This window comes from Canis lupus, chromosome 3 (genome assembly GCF_003254725.2).
Source record: "Canis lupus dingo isolate Sandy chromosome 3, ASM325472v2, whole genome shotgun sequence".
NCBI classification, from domain to species: Eukaryota; Metazoa; Chordata; class Mammalia; order Carnivora; family Canidae; genus Canis; species Canis lupus.
Window position 1 is genome coordinate 16,761,372 of NC_064245.1, and position 25,030 is coordinate 16,786,401.

A 25,030-nucleotide genomic window follows, 5' to 3' on the forward strand; every position below is an offset into this window, starting at 1 on the left:
AATTTTTCACAAATTTATTGTTATTTCTTTGTCTAAAGTATTTAAAAGCTTCTTGCTCTGATGACTACTTTGGTTGTTTATTTTCTTATGAAGGCTCCCATGTAGATATAAAAATTCAATATAACTTGTACGCTTTTTTCCTGTTAATCTATTTTTCTCAGGTTAATTTTCAGAACCAGACAGGAATCCTCAGAGTTGAGGAAAATATTTTCCGCCCCTATATTAACAAGAAGCAAATTAGACCATTTTTTGATAGAAAGAGTCTTGAAGAAGGCAAAATTCTAGTGTCTACAACATCACTATGACTATGGAACAAGAAAAAGACTCAAATGAGAAGCAAAGATTGAAGTGTGTGTATTGATCTCCTGTGTCCTTATTTGGTCCCAGAGTGGAGAGCAGGTAAGATCATGAAATGTAAAAAAAAGAGCCTTGGTCTCACTTCTGGAGGGAGAGTCCCTTGGAGGGTGCCCCAAAATAGAATGTTGGGAGTGTCCATATCAGAGAAAGTCTTAGTGAAAAGCTATTTAATGAGAAGGAAGCCAGGAGTGTTACTTTCCTAAGTGCATGTGATAGTGTGATTTATAATAAAAAAATATATATAAATGTTTTTGGTCCTTTTCCATATGCCTTGCACAAAACCCTCCTAAAATCCTTGGAATTTCATAAGTAATAAAAACAATAAAGATATCTATTGTTTTTAGAGAAGCCCCTTTCAACTACACTAGAGTTTATGCTAATGAGGTGACTTTTAGAAAGCTCCTAAGAATGGGAGCTGGTTGCCAGGGGAACAAAACATTTGATTAGAAGGTTGGAACTTTCAGCAACTACTTCCCCACCCCCCGCATCCAGGGAGAGAAGAGAAGCTGGAGGTTGATTCAATCACCAACTGCCAATAATTTAATCAGCCATGCCTATATAATGAAGCCTCCTTAATAACCCAAAAGAACAAATATAGGAGAGCTTCTGAGTTAGTGAACAGGTGAATGGTGCAGAGTGGCACTCCCTATAGCGGGCTTGCAAGCTTCTTGTTCCTTTCTCCCACAGCTTGCCCTACACATCTCTCTGGCTGTTCTTGAGCTATATACTTTTGTAATCATGCAACAATGTAGTAAAGAAAACATTTTCTGGGTTTTGTGAGCTGTTGTAGCAAATCAATGGAACCTAAGTTTGGGGATCAGGGAACTTCCAATGTATAGCCTGTCAGTCAGAAGTACAGATAACATCCTGAAAGTGGTGACATCGGATGATCAGAGTTGGAGTACTGAGAGTAGAGGAAGCCCACAGAAGTGTTTTACCTTTACAGCACCTTTTAAGTCCTACATGATATGTATGAGACCAAATGTTTCTGTGTATCACAAAGTGGCACCATATAAAGGAACTGAACTGAGAGCCATGAAGCATGCCATGAGGGCTACTATATAAAAGCCCGAAACGAGGCTATAGCAGAAGCTGTGGTATTGCCTGGGTAAGCAATGAGCCAGATGAAGGAAAATGGCAGATGCTCAAAGGAATTTCATATCCAATGAGATTCTTACTGAAATGAATCAGCCTGTAGCACAACAGTATCCTAGCCAAACTAACAAACAGCAGATCAAAAGTTAGGCTAGAAACACAATCATATTAGCATCAGACACCAACGGTATCTATTGATGATCAGGGATGATAAATTTAGATCTCATATCTTACCAGTCTAGAGAGCAATTATTCTACAGGAGAAATGTGATGACAAAAAGGATACAAGAAGACATCAAAAATACTATATCCTGGGGCACCTGAGTATCTCAGTCTTTGGCTCGGGTCATGATCCCAGAGTCCTGGGACTGAGGCCCACATTGTGCTCCCTGCTCAGTGGGGAAACTGCTTCTCCCTCTCCCTCTGCTCCTCTCCTGCCCTCCCCAGCATATGCTCTCTTTCTCTTGCTCACTCTTTCTCTCCCAAATAAATGAATAAACTCTTTTTAAAAATACCATTTTTTTTCAACCTCCACAAGGTCATGAAAAACACATACCATCCTTATATAGCCTGATACCAGTGGAGAAAAACAAAGAGAAAAAAAACCCACAGTTAACCACACCTGCCTTTAACTATCCCATTCAAGTCTCACTTAGCTCATCAGACAAATATCCTTCATAACAGTATAAGAAACCAACTCAAATTAGCAAAAGAAAAAGAAAACTGAAAAATGCAGTGTTAATCCACCTTCAGTTGCTTAAACAATGACCTCAGGAATCAGTATCTTATAAACTCAGTTATGGGTTTTGTTTTTGTTTTTGTTTTTGTTTTTTAAGATTTTATTCATTTATTTGAGAGAGAGCATGGGCAGTGGGGAAGGCCAAAGGGAGAGAAAGCAAGAAGCATCAGGGTTTTTTTCTCTATAGTTGAGTCCATTTCTTACTTTGCCTCTTTTTTTCCCCCTTTGCTCCTTTGTTTTTTCAAATACCACATATGAGTAAAATCATATGGTATTTGTCTTTCTCTGGCTGACTTATTTTGCTTCATGTAATAATCTATCCACATTATGCAAATTGCAAGATTTTATGATTTTTATCACTTCTTTATCCATTTGTCAATAAACATTTGGACTTCTTCCATAACTGGGCTATTGTTGATAATACTATTAACATTGGGGTGCATCCTTGGTGATCCCTTTTAAAAGGGTGTATCCCTTTTAATTACTATTTTTGTATTCTTTGGGTAAATACTTAGTAGTGCAATTGCTAGATTTTATGGTAATTCTATTTTTAACTTCTTGAGGATCCTCCATACTGTTTTCCAGAGCAGCTGCACCAGTTTGCATTCCCACCAACAGTGCAAGAGATTCCCACTTTTCCACATCCTCACCAACAAACCTATTGTTTCTTGTGTTGATTTTAGTAATCCTTATAGGTATGAGCTGATATGTCACTATAGTTTTATATGTATTTTCCTGATTATCAATGATATTGAACATTTTTTCCTGTTTCTTTTGTCTCTTTCTTTGGAAAAATGTTTATTTGTGTCTTCTGCTTATTTTTTAAATGGATTATTCATTCTTAGGTCTTGAATTTTATAAGTTCTTCATGTAGTTTAGACACTAACCCTGTATCAGCTGTGTCATTTGCAAATACCTTCTCCCATTCCATATCTTTTAGTTTTGTTGATTGCAGAAACTTTTTATCCTGATTAAGTCCCATTAGTTTATTTTTGCTTTTGTTTCCCTTGCCTCAGGAGACATATCAAAAAGCAGTTGCTATGGCTGACCTCAATTTTTATGCTTTCAAGTCTCACATTTAGGGCTTTCCTCCATTTTGCATTTACTTTTGTATATAGTGTAAGAAAATGATCCAGTTTCACTTTTGCACATTGCTGTCCATTTTTCCCTGGACAGGTTTTCCCATTGGATATTGTATCCTGCTTGTTGAAGATTAATTGACCATATAATTGTAGGTTCCTTTTTGGATTTTCCATTCTGTTCTATGTATCTATGTATCCACTTTTGTGACAGATTCATACTGTTTTGATCACTACAGCTTTGTAATATAACCTGAAGTTCAGAATTATGATGCCTCCAGCTTACTCTTTTTCAAGATTGCTTTCGCTATGCAGGGTCTTTTGTGGTTCCATTCAATTTTTTTTTTTAGAATTTTTTATTCTAGTTCTGTGAAAAATACCATTGGTATTTTGATAGAAATTGCATTCAGAGACACCTGACTGGCTTGGATCAGCAGTTGAGCGTCTGCCTTTGGCTCAGGGCATGATCCTGGAGTCCCAGGATCCAGTCCCACCTCGGGCTCCCTGCAGAGAGCCTGCACCTCCCTCTGCCTATGTCTCTGCCTCTGTCTCTCTCTCTCTCATGAACAAATAAATAAAATCTTTAAAAAAAAAAAAAGAAAAGAAAAGAAATTGCATTCAGTGTGTCGATTTTTTTGGGTAGTAGACACTTTAACAATATTTGTTCTTCCAATTCATGAGCACAGAAAGTCTATCCATTTCTTTGTGCCCTTTCAATTTCTCCCACCAGTGTTTTATAGTTTTCAGAGCATAACTCATTCACCTCTTTGCTTAGTTTTATTTCTAGGTATCTTGTGTTTTGTACAATTGTAAACAGAGTTGATTCTTTAATTTTTCTTTTTCCTGCATTATTAGTATATGCAATGGATTTGTGTACCCTGATTTTGTATCCTGCGACTTTACTGAATTTGTGCATCAGTTCTAGCAGTTTTTTAGTGGAGTTTTCAGCCACCCAGCCTACCCTGTTTCTAAGAATTTATTCATTATTTTCAGGATATCCAATTTGTTGGCATATATTTTTTTTGTAATATTCTCTTATACTTATTTGTATTTCCGTAATGTTATTTTTTCTCTCACACTTGTGATTTTTGAGTCCTCTTTTTTTTTCCTTTCTCTTTTCTTTTTGATAAATCTAGCTAGAGGTTTATCAATTTTATTAATTTTTTCAATGAACCTGCTCTTGGCTTCATTGATACATCCTACTGAGTTTTTTGTTGTTGTCGTTGTTTGTTTGTTTTAGCTCCACTATCATTTATTTCTGCTCTAATCTTTATTATTTCCATCTTTCTTCTGGCTTTAGTTTTTTTATTTTCTTTTTCTTTTTATACCTCCCATATGTGTAAGACTAGGTTGTTTATTTGAGAGTTTTCTTGCTTCTCAAGATAGGCCTAAGGCTTGTATTGCTATAGATTTCCCACTTAGGACTGCTTTTGCTGCATCTCAAAGGTTTTTGAACAATGTGTTTTCATTTTAATTTGTTTCCATGTATTTTTTTTTATTTTTATTTTTTTATTTTATTTTATTTTTTTTGTTTCCATGTATTTTTAAAGTTCTTTTTGATTTCCTGGTTGACACATTCATTGTTTACTAGTATGTTGATTAACCTCAATGTATTAGTGGTCTTCCAAGCTTTCTCTTGTGGCTGACTTCTAGTTTCATAGCATGGATCAGAAGAGATACCTTGTATGATATCAATCTTTTTTGTATTTGTTGAGGCCTGCTTTGTGACCTCTTATATGACCTATTCTGGAGAATGTTCCATGTGCATTTGAAAAGAATGTATATTCTGCTGTTTTAGGAGGAATGTTCTGAATACATCTCTTAAGTTCACCTGGTCCAGTATGTCATTCAAAGCCATTGTTTCCTTGTTTATTTTTCTGTTTAGATGATCTGCCCATTGGGCAGCCCCAGTGGCCCAGTGGTTTAGCGCCACCTTCGGCCCAGGGCATGATCCTGGAGACCCGGGATTGAATCCCATGTCAGGTTCCCTGCATGGAGCCTGCTTCTCCCTCTGCCCGTGTCTCTGCCTCTCCCTCTCTCTCTGTCTCTCATAAATAAATAAATAAATAAATAAATAAATAAATAAATAAATATCCTTTAAAAAAAAAAAGATGATCTGCCCATTGATGCAAGTGGGGTGTTAGATTCTTCTCTTATTATGGTGTTATTATCAGTCAGTTCCCTGTGTTAATTGTTTTATATAATTGGGTGCTCCCATGTTGGGTGGCATAATTTATAATTGTATCTTCTTGGATTGTTCCTTCTATGCTTTTATAATTCCCTTGTCCCTTTTGTTTATGATCTTTGTTTTAAAGTCTAGTTTGTCCAACATAAGTACTGCTACTCCAGATTTCTTTCAATAACCATTTGCATGGAGAGGAACAGAAACACTCTCTCACACCAGGGAGCTTGCATGGGGAAGACAACTCCCCATAACATTTGGCTTTGAACATCAAAGGGCCAAATTTCATGAGTTCTTAAAATTAGCTGGGCTTCAAACCTGTAACTTTAAAAATCACCAAGCCCAAGAGAGCTCGAATGGGTGAGGGGAAACGGAGTCCTGGCCCTGAAGAGACAGCACAACAAACACCTCTCCAGAGATATAGAAGAAAAATTTGAAAATTTCCTGGCCTATATGGGAGGGATATTTGTTTACTAATCTTGGAGCACATGCTGGAGCATCAGGGATCCTTGGGAGATTTCTCTAGGAATAAGAGAACTGGCAGGTGCCATTTTTCTCCTTTTCCCCAGCATAAACAAAGGAATGCCTGTGAGAACCAACACAACTTGCTAACAGTATGTCCCACCCACAGGTACATGTCTCATTCAGCTAGGCCTCAGCTCCAGGTATACTCCCAAAGAAGACCTACCTAAATTTTGCTAACAGCTTATATCCTGCCTCCACATGCTTCTGCAGATCCAGGCCCTCCAACCTGGCCTGCCTCAGTCTAGCAGCTGTAGGTCCCCTCACTCCAGCAGGGACATTGTTGGTATCATATGCCCCACCTCCATATTCTCCTAGACAGTGCTACTGAATCCCTGGCAAATGCCTGGTTTAACTCAACTTAAGCCCAAAGAGGTTCCTGACTTGCCCACTAACAACACAGGGACCAAACAAGGCTCACAACAGACAAAGAGAGGCATTGCAGAAGAAGGGATGAAAGGAAAAGAGGCTTACCCACAACAGGGGGGCATATACCACACACATAGGAGATACCCTTCAAGTACAAGGATCTGGTGAACAAAGAACATTGCACTTCAGGGCACTACAGACCTCTTCTACATAAGGCCACTGCTTTCAGAACAGAAGATATAGTTTATTTTCCTAAAACACAGAAACAAACACAGAGAGTTAGACAAAATGAGTGGACAGAGGAATCTGTCCCAAATGAAAGAAAAGACAAAATCATAGCCAGAGACATAAGCAGAATAGAGATAAGTAATGTGCCTAAGAGATAATTTTGAGTAATGGTCATAAAGATGCTGACTAGACTCGAAAAAAAGACTGGAGGACCATAATGAGACCCCTAATGAAGAGATTTAAAAAAAACATAAAAAATAATCAGATTTGAAAAACTCAAAACAAAAAAAATACAATAGAATAAATAGTACACTAGTGAAAGCATAAGAATGCATCAGTGACTTGGAGAACATGGTAATGGAAAACCATCAAACTGGATAGGAGAAAAAAATAATAATAATTTAAAAAAGAAAACAGACTTAGATAACTCATTGACACTATCAAGTGTATAAACATTCATATTATATAGGATAAAGGAAGGAAAAGAGAGGGAAAATGGGGCAGAAAATTTATTTGAAGATAGCTGAAAACTCTACAAGTATGCTGAAGGAGACAGAAATCCAGATCCAGGAGGAACAAAGAGCCCTCAACAAAATCAACCCAAGGATGCCCAAACCAAGACACATAGTAATTAAAATAGCAAAAACTAGTGATAAAGAGAGAATTTTAAAATCAGTAAAAGAAAATAAAACAGTTACATATAAGGGAAAACGCACAAAATTATCAGCTGATATTTTATAAGAAACTTTTAAGCCAGAAAGGACTGGCATGGTATATTCAAACTGCTGAAACAAAAACAAAAACAAAAACAAACCTGCCTCCAAGAATATTCTATCCAGCAAGGCTGCCATTCAGAATAGAGGGAGAGGTTAAGAGTTTTCTAGACAAGAAAAGTTAAAGGAATTCATTAACACTAAACTAGCCCTACAACTAATGCTAAAAGAGATTCTCTGGGTGGAAAGGAAATACCATAAGTAGGAGTTAAAAAAAAGTAGGAAACACAAAAGCAGTAAAAAAATTGTATATATCTGTAAAATCAGGCAAGGTATTCAAAATATCAAAGGATATAAATTATGACACCTATATACCTAAACCATGGTGGAGAGAGGAGTAAAGAACGAGTTCAAACTTAAGTGATCAAGTTAATATAGATTGATAAATGCTAAGGTTTATATACAAATCTCATGGTAACCACATGTCAAAAACTGCTAATAGACCTGCAAAAAAATAAGGAGCAAGGAATCCAAGTATATCACTGAAGAAAGCCAACAAAGCATGAGATAAGAGACCAAGATAAAAATGGAACAGAAAAGCCACAAATACAACCATAAAGTAAACAAAATGCAAATAAATACATACCTATTAATAATTACTTTGCATGTAAATGGACTAAATGTTCCAATCAAAAGACATAGAATGACAGTGGCTAAAAAAGCAAGACTCATTTATATGCTGCTTAAAAGAGACAAATTCAGGCCTAAATACACATGCAGATTCAAAGTGAAGGGACAGAAAGATATTTATCATGCAAATGGATGTGAAATAAACCTAGGATGGCAGCACTTGTATCAGACAAAGCAAACTTTAACAACAACAACAACAAAAAAACATAACAAGAGACAAAAAATGACACTAAATAATCATAAAAAGAAGAATTTAATAAGAAGATATAACAATTGTAATGATTTATTCATCCAATATGGGGATACCCAAATACATAAACAGCTAATAACAAATATAAATAAAGTCATCAATAGTAAATATAGTAATAGTAGAAGACTTTAACATCCCACTTACATCAGTGGATAAATCATTTAAACAGAAAAATCAGGAAGGAGGTAATGGCTTTGAAACATACATTGAACTAGATGGATCTAACAGATATATTTGCATTACAACCTAAAAGAGCAGAATACAATTTTTTTTTTCAAGTGCAATGGAACATTCTCCAGAACAATTCACATATTAGGCCATAAAACAAATCTCAACAAATTAAAAAAGATAAAAGCCATACCATATATATTTTCTGACCACAGTACTATGAACCTAGAAATTAACTGCAAGAAAAAAAAATTCAAAGACCACAACACATGGAGGTTAAGCAATAAGCTTCTTAACAATGACTGAGTCAATCAAAAAAGCAAAGAGGAAATTAAAAAATACATGGACACAAATGAAAGTGAAACACAATGGTCCAAATCTTTGGGATATAGAAAAGGCTGTTCTAGAGTGAAGTTTGTAGCAATAAAGGCAAGGAAAGTCTCAACAAACAAACAAACAAACAAACAAAAACAAAACAAAACTCAATCTTACATATAAAAAGATTAAAAAACAAAACAAAACAAAAAGAAAAACCAAACCCCAAGCCAGTAGAAGGAAGGAAATAATCAATATTATGGCAGAAATAAATGAAATAAAAACTAAAAACGTAATAGAACAGATCAATAAAACCAGGAGGTGATTCTCTGAAAAATAACAGAACTGATAAATCACTAGCCAGAAATATAAAAAAAAAAACTCAAATAAAATCACAAATGAGAGGAGAAATAATAAACCAACACCATAGAAATACAAAATATTATAAGAAAATATTGTGAAAAATATGTCAACAAATTGGACAACTTAGAAGAAAGGACAACTAGAAACATGTAATCTCCCTAAAGAGAATTAATAATAAACAGAAAGTCTGAATAAACTGATTACAGCAATGAAATTGAATCAGTAATAAACTCCCAATAAATAAAAATCCAGGACCAGAAGGCTTCACAGGTGAATTCTGCCAAATAGTACAGAAGAGTTAATATCTATTCTTCTCAAACTATTCCAAAAAAATAGAAAAGGAAGAGAAAAATTCAAAATTCATACTACAAGGTTTGTATTACCCTGATACCAAAACTAGATAAAAACAAAAAAAGAGGGCAGGCCACTATCTCTGATGAACACAGATACAAAACAACACAAAATATCAGTGAACTTAATTCAACAATACATTTAAAAAAATCATTCACCATGATCAAGTGGGGTTTACCCCTAGGATACAAAGGTGGTTCAGTATTCACAAATTAATCAACCTATACATCATATCTATAAGAGGTTAAAAACCATATGATCATTTTAATACATGCAGAAAAAGCATTTGACAAAACACAACATCCATTCATAATAATAATTTTTAAAACCTCAACAAAGTGGATTAGTGGGAACTTACCTCAATATAATAAAGACCACAGCAAAATCACACTCAATGGGAAAAACTGAGAGCTTTTCCCCTAAGGTCAGGAAGAAGACAAGGATGTACACTCTCACCACCTTTATCCAACACAGTACTGGAAATACTAGCCAGAGCAATCAGACAACAAAAGAAACAAAAGGTATCTAAATCAATAAGAAAGAAGTCAGATTTTCGATATGCAGATGATGTGATGCTACATATCAAAACCTTAGAGTTTTTTTCAAGCTCATGGATTGGAAGAATAAATATTGTTAGAGTGTCATACTACCGAAAGCAATCTACAGATTTAATGTAATCACTTACAAATTGCCAAAAGCATTTTTCACAGAACTAGAACAAATAATCCTAAAATTTGCATAGAGCCATGAAAGATCCTAAATAACCAAAGCAATCTTAAAAAAAAAGAACAAAACTAGGCAGCCAAGGTGGCTCAGAGGTTTAGCACTGCCTTCAGCCCAGGGTGTGATCCTGGAGACCCCGGATCGAGTCCCACATTGGGATCCCTGCATGGAGCCTGCTTCTCCCTCTGCCTGTGTCTCTGCCTCTCCCCCACCCCAACCCGTCTCTCATGAATAAATAAATAAATAAATAATCTTAAAAAAAAAAAGAACAAAACTGGAGGTATTACAATCCCTCAAGATACATTACCAAGTTACAGTTATGAAAGCAGTATGGTACTGGCACAAATATAGAACATAGATCAATGGAACAGAATAGAGAATCCAGAAATAAACCTATGATTATACAATTAAGTAATCTTCCAAAAAAGGAGAAAAGAACATGCATGGAGAAAAATACAGTAGCTTCACCAAATGGTGCTGAGAAAATTGGATAGCTACACACAATAAAAATGAAACCACACCATATATTTAAAAAAAACAAAACTCAAAATGCTTAAGGATATGAGACCTGAAAACACACCACCACCACCACCCAGACACACACACACACATATGGACTATTACAGCCTCAAAAAAAAAAAAAAAATGAACTCCTGCATTTGCAGCAACATGGATGAATCTATGAGGAACTATGCTAAATGAAATGTCAGAGAAAGACAAATATCAATGATTTTACCCATATATGGAATTTAGGAAACCAATAAAAGAAAAGAAGTGACATACTAAGAAAGAGATTCTTAACTATAATGAACGTAGGTGGATGGAGTTGGGTGAAATAAATAAGAGATTAAGAATACACTCATCAGGGCAGCCCTGGTATCTCAGAAAACACTCATATGATGAGCACTGAGCAATGTATACAATTGCTGAATCACTATATTGTATACCTGAAACTAATATAACACTGTATATGTCAACTATACCAGAATTATTTCTTTAATTTAAAAAGAATGTCCTTGGATAGTAAGAAATAGCATGTGTGTTGGGGTAGGGATTCTGGGGAAAGTAAACCAAATAAGAAACTAAGAATGCTGAAAATAAAATATTTAACTGAAAATTAGGGATACTTTTCATGTTAGATTTAATAACTAATACAAATCTGAAAATTAGTAAAGTGATGAGAAAAATGTAAAATTCATATTTCAAAAATGAACATGAAGGAATTTCCTATAATTCCTCAAAATCAATTAATTAGAAATACTTATTGCAGTGTCATATTGAAATATGTCTACTTTATAATACCATGCCTTCTGTTTCAGACTGCAATTGTAAGCATGAAAAAATGTTTAACAAGAAAAATACCTTATGTGTTTATTAATTACCGTCTTAGACTGAACTAATATTTTCATATTTATTTTTGCTAATCTTACAAAATATAAAATGTTTTTCAAGAAATTGAAATGCATATTTACAAATGGAATGGGAAAGATGTAGAGATAAATCTGGTTAGGAAATTATTATGTGAGTTCAGGTGACATGTGGAACAGTCACAATTTGTGGGTGAAACAGAGGGAAACTATGGAGGTTTCCCAGATATTAAAATCTGAATTCCACAGTTATCCAGGAAAGGAAATCTCTTACAAGCAGAGAGCGTCAGCTAGGCACTACCTCTTACCACCTTCATCCCTCTTCCCACATCTCATGCTTTTTTGTGCATATGCATGTTTTAGTTAAATCACTGACAAGGAAACTACCAGCCTTATGTTTCCACTAATGTTAAGAACAGCACATAGAATTTGTAATGTTAAGCATAACAGCTGATCATACTATAGAGGAGTAGAAAAGGAGAAAAAAATGATGCCATTAACCATGCAAATGTGTACCACATCTGTACTAAATTGTCATTTGCATGAATACGGCTAAGGCAAGCAGGATTACTGTCATTAGAGCAATGCTGTTTGCATTGCTATATTGTACTTAAGGTTGTGTGGGTGTTTCCATTTATAATGCCCCCCTTCTTTTTAGGAGTTCATAATTTGGTTGTAATAACCTGCTTTTGGATGAAACATTACTACAAGTTCACAGAGAGAGAGCAATTTTTAATTACAAAATTGGATTCAAATTGGTTCAGCCATATTTTAGTTGGAGAAAAGCATTTAAACATACTAAACATACTTGTATTTTAAAATACAAGTCATTTGAATTGAATTTGCAAGAATGTGTTGTTGTTTTCAGCTTAAGATAGAGAACTGGTTTATTGTAGCATTTTATATTTGCTGATTTTGTGTGGTCTCCCACCTGAAGACTAATACTATATATGTAATTTGTCTGTTTTAATTCTTGACAAACTTCCAAAAGTATTTACTTCACATACGTGTTTTACTAATGGTTTTACCATACCAGCTCTTGATAAACTACATACTGTATATTAATATTGAGTCTCTTTATTTTAACAAATACTTTTATCTCTCTTTTTTTTAATAAGACACTAGGTAGTATATACCTATCAAACAATAATTTTATTTTTTATTTTTTAAAGATTTTATTTATTTATTCATGAGAGAGAGAGAGAGAGAGAGGCAGAGACACATGCAGAGAGAGAAGCAGGCTCCATGCAGGGAGCCCGACGCTGGACTCGATTCCCAGTCCCCAGGATCAGGCCCTGGGCTGAAGGTGGTGCTAAACCACTGAGCCACCTGGCCTGCCCTAAAGAACAATTTTAGAATCAGTGTTGGTTACTTATGGATGAATAACAAATTGCTTTGGTAACTTCAGGTTGGTAAGCAGTTTAAGTGATACAAAAGTTTTGTTTTTTATTTTTTTTTTTAATTTTATTTATGTATTTGACAGAGAGGGAAAACACAAGTAGGTGGAGCAGCAGCCAGAGGGAGAGGGAGAAGCAGACTCCCCACTGAGCAGACAGCTTAGTAGGGGGCTCCATCCCGGGACCCTGGGATCATGACCTGAGTCAAACACAGACAGACCCTTAACTGAGTCACTCAGGTACACTGGTGTTGTTGCTTTTTAATCAAAGATGCAAGTATAACTCATAAGTATGAATTTGAGCGACTAGTGTCTTGACTCTGTATAGGCATTGATTGGAAATAGACATTAGCTGTACATAGGTTATGAATACTTCTAGTAATCCTATATTCTGTAAAGGACAAATATTTATACATATATCTGTTTTCTTTGTTATATAATAATGACTAAAAGCCAACCTAAACTAATGCTCATTTAATGGAGTTATTGCTGACTGAATTATTTCAGATTGTTTCCACAATACTCATGATAAAAGATAGTCATTTGACAGTTTATCTAAGTCCCAATGGTTCTTGAGAATTATCACTTTGTAGATATACAATGTGTATGTGCCAAAAATACATGCACATTTGTAGACATACCACTCAGAATCCTTTCAGGAAACAGATCACACCATTCAATAGGAAAATTTGAAGACAGTTTACTTAAAGGACTATCTATGGCATGAGTGGGATGCAGAGAGGCCACAAGAAACACTGCAGTCTCTTATTAGCAACCGAAGAGATTTAGGGCCACACCTGGATCTGAAGAGCAAGAGGAAGAGATAGCTTTTGACCCCCATGGAGCACTTGTGGCAGGCCTTCCTGATGGGAGCCACGACCTCTGGCCAAAACGAACAGCTATGCAATTAACTACTTTATTCAAACATTGACTAATTCATCAATTGGTCAATTCGAATTTTGTGTCATATTTTATGTAGCAAACAGTTTTGTAGGATAAAATTGGAAACGACATGGTTTGCACTATCGGAGTGAGCAAAATGTAAAGGGGAGGTAGCACCTATACACAGGTAACTATATAATTTTGGTGTAGGTGATACAAATAAAGCGCTATGAGGAGATGAGCATTAAAGCATCCATTCATAACAGATGTAGAGAAAAACTTACAGAACATATGCTAACTGATGTAGGCCTTAAATGGTGGATATATTTTCTTAGGCAAGGTGCGGATTTTTCTTCTCCTGGTAGAATTAGAATTCCTTTGATACAGGAATCTGAAATGACATAGCTGTTCAAAGAATGTTTCATGCAAGAGTAGTGTTAGAAAAAAGAAAAAAAAGAAAAATCAAAAAGAAAGAAGGAAGGAAGGAAGAGAGGCTGATGTCTTCTAGGAAGGGAACCAAATCGCCAGTGTATGAAATCTATATTACACTGTGCAAGCCAAGTCTCTAAATTTCAGAATAAGAAAGTAACACAATCATAGCAGCCTATTAGAAAGATCCATCTGACTTCCCCAATTAGTTTGGACTATTTTGGAGAGGCCGCAAGTGTTGCACAATCACTTAGGAAACATCAGTACACCAGTATTTACTAAGATGACAAGTATGGAAAGAGAATGAAGACAAGAAATTGGAAGAAAGTACCCGTATGAAGAGACTTAATATATTTTAATACTATATTTAAGTTTGAAATCACTGTCTCAGATAACTTTAAAAAAGGAAATATTTATATTATCAAGTGTATCACTGTCTAGTATCTTGTCCTTCTAAATATAAGTTTCTTCCCAATATGCTTTTACAAAGCCAAGGGAGGCCGATCACTTTCTCCTCTGCTTCCCTGCCGTTCCAACAAGTATCATTATCTCTAATCCCAGCCTTGCTCATCCTGCTGAGCATCCAATAGCTATTAAAGATAGCTTTTTGCAGTATTAACTGAAGCCCTCAGTCCAGTGGAAGCATGTGGATATTTTGGCATATTTTAAACCATGCTTTTTTGAACAGCTTATTAGAATTTATCTAAGATATTAGGATCTAAAAAACTTATTTACTTTATCTGGCTTGGAACTCAGAGCTAGGAAGCTGTTCTTATTTGGGGATTCATCTTGATTGAGGAAATTTATTTATTGTGTTTGTATGTAAAGTGTGTTGTGAAATCAAAATTTACTGACGTCATAATCAAGATAACGGAGGCATAAAAAAGCACTGGTAATATTTATCAGTAATGTCAAACCAAGACATTATTAGAAAGAATAATGTGTGACCCTGTTAGAAGTTCACATACACATGAAATTCCTACTGACTTTTTAGGCTGAAATCTTGTTCCCTGTCAAAATTCCATCCTATTAGGCAGAGATGCTAAGTTAAGAATTTGAGTTTGGCCTCACTTTGAAAGAGCTGGATAGAAACAGCCCTGTGAGCAAGTCACTCTATGTACCTCTCTGGCTTTCTATTGAAAGCTGTTAAATTTAAGAGTTGTACTTATTGATCTTTAAGCTTTCTTCCAGATGACTGATGTGACTCCAAAATCACCTTCAAATATGCATAGATTGATAGTGTGAGATACGTACCAAAAAATCAAATGTTCAAAAACTAAATGTGTTCCATCATTACGAGGTGAATTTAGGAGATCATTTGCTTTATAATGACAATATGTGAAGATAAAGATTTTATCGTCAAGATACCAAGTAGTGTCACAAAAGATTACACACACACACACACGCTCACATACACAAATACACAACATTCAGTGAGCATATTTTCAAACATCTGGATCTTTTACATTATGGAGACCAAAACATCCAGATGTTTTCACTGAGTTTTAGTGCTAGGCATATTGTCAATATGTCCCTTGAGGATCTCAGTATTACTAACCCCAAAGAAGACTATAGGCAGGGTGTGTGTATGAGAGAGAGACAGAGCAGGAGAGAAGAAAAATTTCTACTTCCTACTCCAGAATATAACATAGTATATCGGGCAGCCCCGGTGGCCCAGCGGTTTAGCGCCGCCTTCAGCCCAGGGCCTGATCCTGGAGACCTGGGATCGAGTCCCACCTCGGGCTCCCTGCGTGGAGCCTGTCTCTCTCTCTCTCTCTCTTGCCATCTCTCCCCCTCTCTGTGTCTCTCATGAATAAATAAATAAAACCTTAAAAAAAAATAACATAGTATATCTTCCAACCACTTGCTGAAAAAAATAAGCAAGAGTTTTCATTTCTCCAGCTTAATGTCATCTTGATTTTGATCTCGGACTGAAAGGAAGAAATTATCATGACTTCATCTCCACACTAACAAAGAATATTCATTTCAAACATATACTTGTATATAATTTGTATGTATGTGTCTTCACAGTATCTTGCGACTTACCCTGTATCTTATCTACTTGAATTCCTACTTCTGAATATACGTAAATTTTCACTATCCTTTCATTCCTCACTGTGTTTGTTTTGGAAACAGGTGGGGAAAACTCATTCAGTGAGCTGCATGACTACTTGGGTCACCAAAGAAGTCTGTTTTCCTGACTTGTCAGTTCAAGTTACTGTAAAAAGAACAGCTCTTAAAAATGCATGACTTCATGTGGCCAAATGTGTCAAAAATGGTTTAAAATAATACAATTGCAAGAACCATAGGGGGTGGGAGGCAACAGCAAAAAGAATTACTGGTATTTTCTTTCCCCATATCCCATATTTACAGCCAGTGCCATAAAGGCACACTAGGAAGACATATGAGATGCAGTCATTTTCTCCAAATAAGTTTTGCCAAAATTACTGCATTTACTACTGATACACTTATTAATTATCTCAATATGTATTGCTGGAGTGTCTATCTCTAAATGTCCATGTGCTCTGACCTGGAGGCAATTTTGCTCTAATCATAAGATGAGGAAGGACACTGTTGAACAACATAACTTCTGGATGTTGTAGTGTAACACTTTGGGAATAATCACAACAGAAATCACATTCCTGGGGGAATCATTTACAAGGTCTAAGACAATCCTACTGTTTTACTTTACATGAAAAGAAGCATGCATCAGTATGGAATGGCAGCATTTTCTAATAATGTTAATACTTTTCCAAAGTTGTAGCAGTGCACATTTTACCGAGATGCTGTGAGTCACACGTAATTTTAAGTCAAACAGTCATAAGGTAGGAAATATTTTTAGTTCTCTAACATATGGTTGAGTTATTGTGTATATTATGCACCTAATTATGAAGAAAATAGTCTATTTATATCCTAAGGACTTTAGTTAAAACATTTTTCTCTTTAAAGATGTTAATTTAATTTTGTATTTTGAAAGTTGCATTCCATATCCTACACTCTGCACTGATGCTACCAAATTCAGCAAAAATGCATGCATAAATTTATGTTGACAAAGCTATCTTTACTAACACAAATTCAGTAAATTGGAGTACAGTAACATAATCTCTGCCCTCAAAAGCACCTCTGTGTGTCAATGTGGATTTTGTTCATAAACTGGTACACTGCAATTTTGCAGGTGCAAATTTGGAAGCTCTTTGAAAAACATGGCATATTATTTCATTCCTGAAAAATGCTTAGTGTATTAGCCTGAGAATTTCATTGCACAAATTATATTTCATTCTCGAAATTCATGAATACCTAAATTTAAGTAGATTGTCATTATTTTCTTAACCTAAAAATACTGAAGAAACTAAACATATTTTAAGGTATTTTTCTTTGTAAATTCAGGCCTGTAATAGCTGTTGAGGATAAACAAACAGTTGGCAAGGAACTCCCTCTTGTGGTCAAACATTCTTAATTAAAAAAAAAAAAAAAGATTTGTACTCAACTGACGATCTGGATTATTAAAATGTGGGTCGCTTGTAAACCATTAAGATTAACAATAGTGATATAAGTGGTTTTACTTAAGCAATTCATTGCAAATTAGAGCTAAATTCTGGAACATATGCTTTTAATTTTTCCTAAAAACAGAACTTTGAACCACTGTTCAGGGTAAACCGACTTTCATTCTCCAAGGTTTCTTGTTACTTTAAAAATATTATGACATTCTTTTAACATTATATGCATACATACACTTATATGTGCACGTGTGTGTATATATGTATGTATATCTGTATATGTGTATGTTGTCACAGAGAAGACATTTAAGAACTAAGTAGTGTAAGAAGTTTACATCCTCTTTGTTTTGATCTCAGCACTTTGATTTCTCATAGTTTCTAAAACTGTAGTACTGCTACATACTCCTTTAAGCAGGAGAAACAGTCCCCATATGCCGTTAACCAGTGCTTTCCCAGAGTACACAGGCAACAGAGTCTGGTGTCAAAGACAATAAATGCCTGACATCCAATCAAAAATGTCCTAAACACTTATTATGAGTGAGGCAAATTACTAGACACATAATGAAGCTGACAAATTATAATTTTTTTCCCGATTGTTCAACTTAAGCAATGCTTCCAAGCACTTCACAAGACCAGTAATAGACACTATCTGTCCGAGTAGTGAGTATGCAATTCATTTCCATGATATCAAATTAAAACCTGATGCCAAAAAGCCTGGGATTTAACTTATCTTCTGACAGCACATCAAAGGTCGGGAAGAAGGCCCTGTGCTCAGATCAGGTCACTGCTGTCAGTTCAAATACTAACGATACAATCTGAACCAACTTCTTTTGGGGATGACTTTCAATATGAGCAAAAGAAGGCTTCAAAGTTCAATCAAGTCATTATTTAGGGAGAAAGAGAAGAGAAAGAGAGAGAGGGGAGAAAGAGAGAGAGATGGTGATCATATAGGCTCTGCAGACTGTGCAAGGAATGCCTCCACATAGAGAGAGCTATTTTTGTACATGTGCTGGTTCCAACATCCCTTTGCCTGCCTAAAGTTAAGCACTCAATTAATCATCAGCAAAATGATGCACTTACGCCTTCTTTACACATGCTAGGCAAGAACACGCATGACAAGACTAAATTGTTTGTCTTTATATTTTTGTGCGTATTTCCTAGCTGCTCTTATTTTTAAGTTTTGTTGACTGGTGTCTTTTTTATTTTCATTTTTTTCTTGGCACAAAACTAGTTATGGTCACCATCTGATAGAGAAATCAAAAGTGTACACATTTTTTAACATGTTAGAAATATAAAAGCACTTGTATTTCCCCAAAATGAGTAGCTTTCTAAGAGTTTAATACCATTTAAACTAGAATGACTGATTTCTATTTCATATATAAGCTTTGTTTTTAAATAATCTCACTTTTAACATCAGTATACTCTCTACTGTTGTACGAAGAGCTGCAATGTATGTACTGAAGCCACAACAGCTGAAGACATTTAAATATCTTTCTGACTTTTACACTGTTAAGAAGAAAGAATATTCACAGTTATATAACTATACACATGCTTAATTATTTAACAATACAAAGTATTCTCAAATTAGTAAATTTTAACAAATACCACAACTTTTTGATCAATGTGTTCTTACTTTTATTTTTACATGTATATTTTAATAAATATGTAAACATATTTCATTAATTCATTTTCAATTAAAATTTGAAATTTATAAATACTATTAAGAGAATGTAATTTACTTAATACTTTTTTCAAAAATATAAATTTCTTGATATGCTCAAAAATATGTTTCTTGATACTAGAAAAATTAATCTTTAAGCTCAAACGGGTTCTGTGCAAAGAAAATAATAATAACAATCAATAAAATAATGAGACTTTCATCACCATCTACATTCCTTTACTTAATACTGTCACTCATCAAATAGTATCAAGATTCCTGTAATACTTTCCGAATGAAAAGGAAACCTTCAAAATACTAGTTAGTATTTTGTAGAGTTATATAGAAACTGAGCATAATAATTTAGCTGCTTTCAAAGGTAATGATCAATTTGTAATATATTTACCTACAATATGTTTTCCAGAAGGGTAGTTTATCTGATGATAAAAAAACAAGAGAGTGCGGTACAGGCATCTATGTATGCAAAATCAATCCATCTATATTTTATCTACCTTTATGCCCACCTTTCTATCCTATTTTTTTTTCTATCCTATTATATTAAACCTAAGATTCCATTCACTGTAGAGTATACAATTATTTCTGGTATCACTGAGAAAAAAAAAGTCTCTGCCAATTATAAGATATCTTTGATAATAAGACAACTTCTTTTAAGGAACTTAACATTTAATACCTTAAAATTAATGTATATACAGTCAGAGTTATATAGTGTATAAAGAAATGTAAATACTTATACGATTGACCCTGAATAACATGGTTTTGAACTGTTTGGGTCCACTTATACAGGGATTTTTTACAGCACAGTCCTGTAAATGTATCTTTCTCTTCCTTATATTTTTTTCTCCAGCTTATTTTTGAAAGAATACAGTATATAATACATATAACATATAAAATATGTATTAATCAACAGTTTATATTATCATTAAAGCTTCTAATCAACTGTAGGTTATTTGTAGTTAAGGTTTGGGTAGTCAAAAGTTGTATGTGGAGTTCTATGTGAGGGTTGAAGTAATCTCCCATGTTGTTCAAGGGTCAACTGTATATAATTGTAATAATATACACCATTAAATGTAAATAGATACTGATAAAGAAACAGCACCCTGGCCCTGATTCTAATGATACTTTAAATTTTTTGTATGTGTATTTTTTTTATTTTTTTAATATATTTTTTAATTGAAACTCGGTTTGCCAACATATAGTGTAACACCCAGTGCTCAACCCGTCAAGTGCCCCCCTCAGTGCCCATCACACACTAGCCCCATCCCCCCGCCCACCTCCCCATCCACTACCCCTTGTTCATTTCCTAGAGTTAGGAGTCTCTCATGTTTTTCACCCTCTCTAATTCTTCCCACTCATTTTCCCTCCTTTCCCTTATAATCCCTCTATTTCTTACATTCCCTGTATGAATGAAACCATATGATTGTCCTTCTCTGACTGACTTACTTCGCTCAGCATAATACCCCCCAGTTCCATCCACGTTGAAGCAAATTAACTTATTTTAACAGGATTACACTTCATACTTTATTACTTTTTTCTGGAATATGTCTTTAAATCACTTTAAGTTATAAAATAATATATAATGAACAAAGGGTCCAAAGTTAAGAAGAAAACCACATCTCTATAGTAAATCAGTGGCTTCTGCAAGTATTTTAAAAACTCAGGGAAGTTTTGAGGCAGCTGGGTAGTACAGTCATTTAAGCGTCTGACTCTTGGTTTTGGCTCAGGTCATGATCTCATCCTTGTGAGATCAAACTCCTCATTTTGGGTTCCATGCTCAGCAAGGTGTCTGCTTGAGACTCTTTCTGCCCCCATCCCTGCATCTACCTCTGTTTTTCTCTGTCTCATAAATAAATATTTAAAAAGAAAAACTGGGGAAGGTTTCTTTCAAATATTACATCAAAATAGGTGGTTTGTCTACACTGTCTCTTCTATGCCTATAGCAGACATCCACATTTCACTGACTCTAAGATACCTTCAATCATTAAACACACCATTATTTTGTGGTTTGATTAAAAAAGAAAAAAATACTATCAGGTAGACTCTGATATGTCATTTACCATTAAACATACCTCAAGCCCAGAGAGGGAGAAGTATCAAACTTACATAAAACATTATAGTCAATCATGATACTCTTTTCTACTAAATCTTAATATGGCCTCATATTATTTGGCAATGCAACATTCCTCATAGACATATCAATAAAAATTGTTAATTTTGAGATGGGAATGATTTGATATTGAGAATTATCTGTGATAGCAAAGGAAAATTTTAAATCCTCTAGTCAGTGAAGAGGTGAGTCTTGCTATATGATAAACCTAGAATGTTTTTTGCCATTCTGTTGCTATCTTTTGAAAAAGTTAATTTACAGGAGCAATTTTCATAAACATATCTAATTTTATTTGGCAACCAGTAATAAACTAGAATTGATATGGGAAGAAAGGAATTAAAAATAGAGGGAGAAAGATAAACAGCATTAACCACATGCCCATGTGTTAGGGCCCACACATGTGTATTTCATATATATCTTTTATTTGATACTCTCAGGAACCTGAAACCTTTTACCTGTTCACTTTTCAGGTAAAGATTCTGTGGCTGAATTAGTGAATAACTTATCCATATTCACCCAGCCATCAGGAGTGCGATTATTGAGATTAAAGTCCAAATCTATCTGATTTCAAATCTTTTATCTTTTCCAATACCAAAGAACACCACTCCGAAATTTTTAGGCAATTTGGCTCCACAACTTATTCAGCAAACGAAGGCATACCTGCATACAAATAGAACTAGAATTTCCTGACATGTTCAGATGTTACATTTATATTTAATTTTTTTATATTTAATTTTATGTGATATATTCTGATCATTTGTCTACCTTTTGTTACTGATTCTTGTTCACACTCAACCTTCCAAGAATATCCCACTCATTCTCATTCACCTTTGGCTGTAGCCTTCTGTGGCTAATGACTCATTTCAAAATGCTGAGGCTGAAGTTTCTCAAGTTCCTCCACTACCTCCTTTGCTAATTCAAGTATCTTTTTCTTTCTTTCTGTCACACATACACACACACACTCATGGAAATGTTGCTGTGTTATAGGTCCAGCCTATAATACTCTGTACAAAAGAGCTATGTCTTTTCTTTTAAAAGAGAATATAACTTAGCCCAATGGATAAAGTTTTCTATTTTTAAAATTCCTGAAACATTTCATGTAATGTCGCTGCATGTCAAGGTAGAGAAGATTTAGGATGAAGAGAAGTAGAAATAGATCAGTTAACCACACTATTTTTGGAGAAAACTGTCTGTAGTTTTAGCAAAACCAACTTACTTGTTCATTCTAAGAAGACATTTTGTTCTTTGTGGAACATGCTACTTCATTTAAGACTTTTCTGTAAAGAAGCTGTTCCCTCTGGTACCTGAAACCACTGCATAAACCTATTGTGATTTTTTTTTTTTTTTTGGTGGAAACCATGACTCTCTTGGGTGTATTACTGTGGCTTAAAGTGGCCCCTCAATTGTAAATGATCAAATTGCTACATGGACCATTTATACAGAGGTATTTCTTTCTGAAGTGAGAGTGAAACCAACTGTTATTGTGCCACACCAGGAACCCAACATGCTCTAAGAGATAAGCCACTGGCCTAAGGATGTAAAATCTCTTCTACTTTCATTTTGCTCATATGCTTTGTTATCTATTTAGAGCCATGTAGTTAAATCTTGTTCATTTGATTTCAGAGACATTAAAAACACCAAAGGAAAGGATTCAAAAAATTACATATTTTATGTTAACTGAAAATGAGCAAGTACTTACACAACTTCTTTGACTAAGAAAAAAAAAAGGAAATATTTTATATTTTTTAAGGAAGGGTTTTATGAGAATAGAAAAATGAATAAAACTTCCTTTATAAAAAGTGGTCTCAATTTGGGATTCCAGAATTCTTTCAATGGTAAAACCAGTAACTGAGGTCACCAAGTTTCTGTCTAGACTTTTAAAATAATTAATGGAAACCAGAGATAAGGCTACATAGCAAAGTAAAATGTTAACTTCCCTAATTTTGACTGAAATTATTGTGATGCTATTTTTCACTGTCATGACATTGTTTTTCATAACATTCAAAAGGTTTTGATTAATAATATTTAATTTTTAAAAAGGAAAAATATTAATCAATGCAGACTAATAGGCAAAGATATTTTGACACAGAGGAACACAGTAAGAGGTATACTTTATAATAAAAAGATTAGAGTTTCAAAGACTTATAATTCCTTTTCTTTGATATTAAGCTGTTAAATGAGGAAAACACTTTTAAAATTATACTATCCTTTGCAAAAACAGTCAAGTATCAGTAAGTTCATGATTTAAGGAACAAAATACTAATGGAACTGGCATTTCAAAGCATAAATTAAAATTTCCTCAATAACAAAGATGAAAATACGTTTTTCCATTGTAATTTTGCTTTCCATAATGGAAGTACTTTCTTCTCCTTGAACATTTTATGCAGAATCGGCATAATAAAAATTGACAACTCATTCAAGCTTACCCACTGTTATAGTTGAACAGGAATCCCTGAGTTACTCCTTAGTATAAAGAGGTGGAAAGACAGCTTTCATGATAAAATGCCTGCAGCAGCCATTGTCAGCCAGGACCCAAATAAGAAATTGACTCTGCCTATCAGAAGTTATGAATTATAATTATTCTGAATGCCACAGCATTAGAGAATGCAGTGTAACTAAAAGAGAGAAACAAGCCAAGGTTAGTACACCAAAACAACCTTAGGTGAATAAGCAATCAAAAAAAAAAAAATATTTAGGTGGGAGAATTTCTGTCAAAGTCACCTGGTGAATTTAGATGCCGTTTTCACCTTGATCACTTGAACTGGCATAAATATTACTTAAGTATATGTTAATAGGCCCTGGATAAAGGTGACCTTTCATAGCATACACAGTGTGTAACATTTTTAAGAGCTATAATATTTATAAGAGTAATTGGTCCTATTATTTCTTTGAAAGGAGAAACTATACTCATATTTAGCTTTAAAGTCCAATTCTTTTAATTCCCTTATGTGTATTTAAAATAAATAGTAAAACATATATTGCTTTCTTTCTAGAAAGTTGGGTCTTTTCTCTTCTTGAATTATCAGCTACATAAAGACATTAAAGATCCCTTTTAGGAATTGTCATTTACGTGTTCCACGGCTAGCTACAACTCACCTGAATTTTATTAATGATAATGTTTCCCAAGTAGAAGGGGAAGAAATGTAATCAGTATCTCATTTAGTAAGTTGTTTTTGTTTTATTTTCCTGAACAGGTGACATATAAGATAACTATTGGGTAAGAGAAAGAGCATTTGAATGAAAGTATAAAGATACATAAGACTGCATAGCATTTTGAGCACAGAGTTATGTGACAGATTTCATGAATTCAATTCTCTGATTTACCACTGGCCAGTGATAGGACCCTAAATAAGTTAGGTCAGTGTTCTTCAGTTTTCACATCGGTAAAAATGGGGATGATGTTATGATAATATGCTTGTTAAGAACAGTGCACATAGTACTTACTGCTATTAGTAAAGTTACATAGATTAGAGCCTCAGTTTCTTCATCAATAAAATGGAATATGAATAAAGGACTTCTATTGACTACAATTT

The 25,030-nt window shown here is 34.5% G+C and overlaps 1 long non-coding RNA gene across 3 annotated transcripts in view; it reads left to right on the forward strand.

Annotated features, from left to right (window-relative positions):
* The first annotated feature begins 281 nt into the window (after positions 1 to 281).
* Positions 282 to 25,030, forward strand: part of LOC112653889 (uncharacterized) — a 45,163-nt gene continuing 20,414 nt past the window's right edge. The window contains exon 1 of one of the 3 annotated variants that reach the window (XR_003132598.3): positions 282 to 399. This is a non-coding gene — a long non-coding RNA (uncharacterized LOC112653889). The remainder of the gene's footprint in view (positions 400 to 25,030) is intronic. The other 2 variants (XR_003132599.3, XR_007409717.1) reach the window with 2 other exon arrangements.